Raw genomic sequence first — 6,582 nt, forward strand, 5'->3', positions numbered from 1 at the left:
AAAAAAAAAAAAAAAAGAAAAATTGAAGGGAAAATAGAAGGAGTCCCTACATACTCCATTACTCTTACTCCCATTCTTCAGTCCCCCCCAATATTTGTATTAATGGTACATTTGTTACAACTAATGAGCCACTATTAATACATTGTTGTTAAATAAAGTACATATCCCACATTAAGGTGTACTCCTTGTGTTATACATTGTACATATTTTAACAAATGCATAATGTATCCACCACTTCAATATCATACAGAATAGTTTCATTGGCCAAAATTTGTCCCATGCTCCATTTATTTATCCCTCCCCTTGAACTACTGCCAAATATTAATCTTTATATTGTTTCTTTAGTTTTTCATTTTTAAATAAAATATAGTTGAAATTTTAAAAATCATTGGAATTGTACATTATGTACCCTTCTCAAATTGACTTCCTTTCATTAACAATATGAATTTAAGGTTCAGATTTTTCTTTTGACACAGTGAATGAATAAATTGTTATATGTACATACTATGGTTCCATTGCTCTTTTTCTTTTTTTTCTTTTTTGAAGGAACAAGTTCATTTATTTTCTTAAGGTACACAGTCCATAGGCTCCAGCCTGCCCACCATGGGGACTTATTCAAACTCAGTGTGAGGTCAGCCTCCTCAAGCTCCCTCTTGTTTTGTGCCTCAGCCTATTCCCCAGTACTTACTACTCTCTGTCCATCCCTCCAAGGTCCTGTCCATAGGCTCCAGGAGAAATCCAAGTGGGAGAGTGGAGAGGGTCACAAACCCTGGTGGAAGCTGATCAGATGCCCTTTCTGCTAGAAGTAGAACTGCAACAAGACTGGGCAACTCAAAGTAGCCAAATACTATGGTCAACATGAATGCCTGGAGGATGGATCACAGGCCCCAGTAGAAATGCAATACCAGAGCATACCAATTGATCTCCACCAGCAAACCTTCTTCCAGCTGTTTCTACTCCTCTTGAGAGCGAGTCTCACTTTTTTTTACATATGCCAGGTTATGGCAAAGAAAATGGAGCTGCTGTCTCTGAGTGGGGTAATCTGTGGGCTGTGTTTTGTGGAAGGACTATTCCTCATAAGTATAATCATAAACCCAGTCACAGAAATGGTTCTCAATGTCATAGCCCCTGTAGTTATAACTGCTATACACAAAGTCCACCAGCATGAGGCTGTCTGCACTTTCTGGATCTGAGAGCAGCAAGATGTTGCTTTCCTTGATGTCACTGTAGCAGACCACTAGTGATGGGATAGCGTCTGGCATCTTCTTGAATTTGCCCATCTCATCTTTCAGGTTGTCCATTTCCAGTAAGTTCATGTCGTTGGGACCAGCTGGGGGGGAATCCTGAATCTCCCTTAAGTACTGCTCCATTGTCCTGAACAGCCAGTGGGGTTCCTTGGTGAAAGGCATCTCCATACCATGGAACTGGGCCGTTTTAAAGCTGATGGCTGCTGACAACACTGGATCTAGAAAGAAGCTCAAGTTTTCAATGGCGAGCTCTACACCGAGAAACGAGGATGTACTTACTGTTCAGGTTGACCTTCTGAAAAAACTCCATAGAGTTGGAGTACACAGTGACCGCCAGTATAGGGTGGCGAACATCACGCTTTCTATGACCACGGAGTCCACACCCTGCGAGATAGCCTCATACAGCGGCAGCAGCACCTGCTGGGGCTCCTCGCCCAGACAATGCTCAGATGGTCCGAGAGCAAGTAGCCGAAGAGCGGGTTATCGAGTCCGCTGCAGACTCACCGGGCACATCAGCCACCAGCTGCTCAATAATGACCCGCCCCTGACTCTGCTTGGTTGCTCGTTTTGGTCAGTTCTACCTTTAAAAATTTATTTAACTATGTCTTCTGAGAGAGAGACAGACATTCCCAGCAGGGTCTTCCTGATGCACCCCAGCCTCAACCTTCCTAGATCACAAACACATATATGCATTCCTGGCACATTTTGGTTGACCTCGGGATGCAAATCCAGGACTTTCCCATGTGGGTTCAGCATGGAAGAGCATTGTGTTATGACTGTACCATGAACTTGCCCAATTTGGTTTAATCTGCTATATTCCCCCTCTTTATGTTTATAATTCCTTTAAATTTTGTGGTATATATCCTCTAGCAGTTGTTTTAAAATCATTCTGTTATTTTTATCATCTCTGTTAATTCTGGATTTGTTTGTACTGAGTGATTTTTTTTCTCCTAGTTATAGGTAAATTTTTTTTGCTTTTACACATATCTAGTAAATTTTTAATAGAGATTGAACTTTCAGAGTTTTAAATTGTGGAGTACTGGATTTTCTTTAATTTTTCAGTCTAGAGCTTCATTTTGGTAGTCACTTAATTTACTTTTGGATCAGTTTGCTCCTTTTGATGTCTAATTTTAAATTTTGTTACAGTTATTTTCCAGAAAAGAAAATAATAAATATTATGTTTGTTTTGAATTTCTGGATCTTTTATATTTATTTTATTTGTTTAAAAAAGTCTGCCAATGGCTAAACAAATTGATTGTGTCTTTGATAAAACATGACTTCTTTTATTTGAGGAATTCATATTACTGTAGATGAAGAAAAGCTTGTATTAAGTAAAGGATTGTCTCTCCTTTGTTACAATTAATTGAGTATCAGGTGAGAAGTGTTGTGGGTCATAATGGGAAACTATTAAATTTTCTCCATCTATAGCAATCTCAATACATGGCCCAGTAGGTCAGGGAAGGACATTTTGATCTTGCTCCAGTTAGCCCCTTACTAACATCTGAGCTTTGTAACCAGTGGAAAATAATAGCAAAGTTTTGGCCATCTTATCCCAGCCTTCTGTGAGACCAATAAACATGTAAGCATCTGCTCCAGATTTGCCATTTATGGTTTCACTTACTAAGATAAAATTCTTTTTCACTGGTCATTACTGAAAATAGATATTATTATAGAGAAGTGGTTAATTAACCTAATGAAAATTAAAGTCAAGCAAAGAGGAAGAGCCAAGATTTGAACTGCAAGTATCAGACTTCAAAGGCAATTCTTTTCTACTATGCTACCTTGATCTTTCTTATCCCATATAACACTTAGAATATTGTTTTCAATAAATTTTATTATTAAGTAGGTATGCCTTAAAAATCATATTTAAAAATAAAACATAAAGAAGAATTCATAGCAGTATTTCCTAGGGTGAAGGAATTCTAAATGAGAATATATATTGATTTAGCCATACAATTTAAATAATGATGCACATGTAGACAAAAATCAAATTGATTATGAACACATGAACATGATTTCTATTAGTGAAAACATAAACAAAATATCATACTCTTTATATACGTATAGCTGCCAAATGCAGATGAGAGAAGTATTCAACATACATGATATGCTAAAAATATTTTGAAGTTAAATAAATCTATCAAACAAAGCAATACTTTTATTTCTAAAATTTTCCATGAGCAATTCTAACTGCTTTATAATATGTTCTACCTGAAATATTTAATATTACTTTAAACTTAATGTTGTATATTATGTTGTCTAAAACAAAGTGAGAAAATTTATTCCAAATGAAAAAATAGGACACCCATTTGAAAAAGAAAACAATGAGACTCATTTGATGTGAGTGCTTTTTAGAAAAGTCAGTGCTTCAAATGATTTATTTTATCTCTAACTATAACAGAAATGACTTAATTTTAATCATTTCAAACATCTGATTCAAATGAGATTTAGACCTTTAGGCAATAATTTCTGAATCCATCACTAGCTATTCTAAAAATGATATCACGATCTCTCACTGCCTTTAGAATTTCTAAAAAGTTATTGCTACAAAAATCCATGTCACACACATATTCACAAACCATCTTATTGATAGGATCATTTTATTTATTTCTCACTCGAAATGCCTATTATAAAGAGCAAAAAATTCACTACTTATTGAGCATTTACTATGTGCTAAGCAATGTGCACATTCATTGTTTTGCACATTGTCATACAAAAATTAAGGGATATTGCTATTTCCCCTAATTTTAAGTACCTTACCCAGGGCAATATACCTCATAGGTGACAAACAGGCTTTGAATTCCGGTCTGTGTGACTCCAAATGATCTGTTCTGGTATATAAACAAACACAATGTTTACTGGTTGATAATGTCATCTTTCTATTTCAGAAATGTCAGGTTACAGATTATGGATTTTTCTTATCTCACAGAAATTTAACATGGACTAATCCTACTATTATTCATGTAGATGACTGGTAATGGTTCATGATGTATATATGTGTGTGTGTGTGTATATATATATATATATGTATGTATAAAATGTACACCCTGCAATATTATCGTTCATATGGAAAGAAAAGATAAAAAGATAAGAACATCCTCAGGTAAACAAAACCTGGAAGAATTTACCAACCCCAGACCAGTTCTCCAAGAAGTTCTGAAGGGAGTGCTATATCAGGAAAATTAAATATAGACACACAGAAAAAAAAGTTTAAAAGCAACTAAGAAAATGGCCAACTTAATGGTAGGGCTTCTAGGCTGGTCAGAAAGAAAGAAAATGGACCCTCTGGATAACACTGGTTTCTGTGAAGTCAAGTGTATGTTTTCCATACTGAATCTCAGTAGGGCTGTGACACCGAGTCACTAAGAATAATTTCAGACCACTTCGGTCTCATCGTGTTCTCTAGGTAAAATGTTCAAGAGTTTCTGGAACAGCTAAGCTTGACTTTTAGTAAAACTGCACCAATATAAAAAGGAAGAGTTATTCAAGGTCTCGCTGGCAGGAACCAACCTCTGTAACCCTGAATATAATCTTCCTAATGACTTCGTAAATACAGAATGTACTAGCCAAAGTAGTCCTACTTTTAAAAAGAAAATGTATTTAATATTCTATCCCAAGGTAATTTTTAAAAATATCACCATAAAAATAAAACATGACTATTTAACTGCTTAAAGTGTAGCTGTTACTCATTTTACACGTTCTCTGTTCCTGAAAATTTGTCTGAATATTTCAATTTTTAAAAAGCAAGTTAACATGTATGGTTAAGCTACTATGCAGCCTCTTCTGGATGGGAAATCACATTTACAATGCTGTGACAATGCTCAGTAAATAAATGTAAAATTAGCTAATTAATTAAAAATAAAAATTAAAAGTAAAAACATGAAGAAAACAGCTTATGAAAAGAAGGATCAATATATTAGTGACAAAGAATAATATTTGAAAGATGGTGTATGAACCTTATATCAATGAAGACTATTACATTTGACAATTTCTGCAACACTCTACAATGCTGTGACAATGCTCAGTAAATAAATGTAAAATTAGCTAATTAATTAAAAATAAAAATTAAAAGTAAAAACATGAAGAAAACAGCTTATGAAAAGAAGGATCAATATATTAGTGACAAAGAATAATATTTGAAAGATGGTGTATGAACCTTATATCAATGAAGACTATTACATTTGACAATTTCTGCAACACTCTACAGTTTTGCTCCTAGCTACTGTCAAAATAGTTCTTAATACAGTCATATGAAATTTAGCCATTTCTGTTATGCAGCCTGTTCACTAAGTGACTAAAAGTATTATAAAGATGAGTTGCATATTCATATAGCAAAATAATATATTAAACTATACCATTTGAACTAGAATGCATTAAAAGCTGGGGAAAAGACATTAAAGTTGTTATAAACTGCACAAATTCAGAGGCACAAGGGAGATAATTTAACGATAATTTAGGAAAAGTTTAGTAGAGTCAAGTCTGCTATGTTTAACCTTTCTCCCCTTTAATTTCCTAGAGGATGTTTGTCTCTTGATGTCAAGTCAGTCAGTAGAAAGCTGAATTTACTTACACATATGTAATATCATTCTGAACCCATGAAAAATTAAATACACAAATACATAAAAGGATAGAAGAAATGCGACTAACTTGGATTTTTAACAATGTTCGTTTCTTACCCTCTTCTTCCACCACCACTTTTTTGTTAGGGTTATTCTAAAAATAATCCTCAGTTGAATTAGAGATTCACTGAAAATGCCTTGTGTCTTCTTTCTTTCTTTCTCTCTCTCTCTCTTTTTTTTTTCCTTTCTGCTCCTGTTGTCATGTTATTTCCTTGAACTGAAACTAAAACACTATCTTCTTCAAGTCAACTTGTCAAAAGTCTATCCATCCTTCAAGATCTGTTTCAAATGTCACTTCTTTCAAGAAGCTTTTTGAGCCAGGCCAATTGGTTGTGATCTCTCTTTCCTCTGTATTTCTGTACCTCATAATTTCTTTTCCAGTGTCAAGAGCTTTGGGAACGAGACTATATCACCCGTGAACATTCAGGAGATGTGTTTTTAACATGATACACAAACTAATGTGCTTTCAGCACAGAGTCCTCAGGGTATCTTTTCTATTTATACACCACTCAATATTACAACTGATCTAAATATTCTGGAATTGAAATCAAGCTTCTCCTGTAGGTTTTCTTGGGGCCTCTGCTAACAACAAGCCCTTGTAGTAGTATCTGTTATAGCACTCTGACAGGATTGACTTCCCATAAGGTATTTTATAAATATTCGATATTTTCTTGGGACCAGCAGTTAGCATAATGGCTATGTCCCTGGACTCCCAT

General features: G+C 34.8%; 1 pseudogene; it reads right to left on the minus strand.

Annotated features, from left to right (window-relative positions):
- Positions 1 to 6,582, minus strand: part of LOC102477333 (choline/ethanolamine kinase-like) — a 10,637-nt pseudogene that overhangs the window by 2,849 nt on the left and 1,206 nt on the right.

The sequence above is a fragment of the Tupaia chinensis genome, unplaced genomic scaffold (assembly GCF_000334495.1).
Source record: "Tupaia chinensis unplaced genomic scaffold, TupChi_1.0 Scaffold149552_1, whole genome shotgun sequence".
NCBI lineage: Eukaryota > Metazoa > Chordata > Mammalia > Scandentia > Tupaiidae > Tupaia > Tupaia belangeri.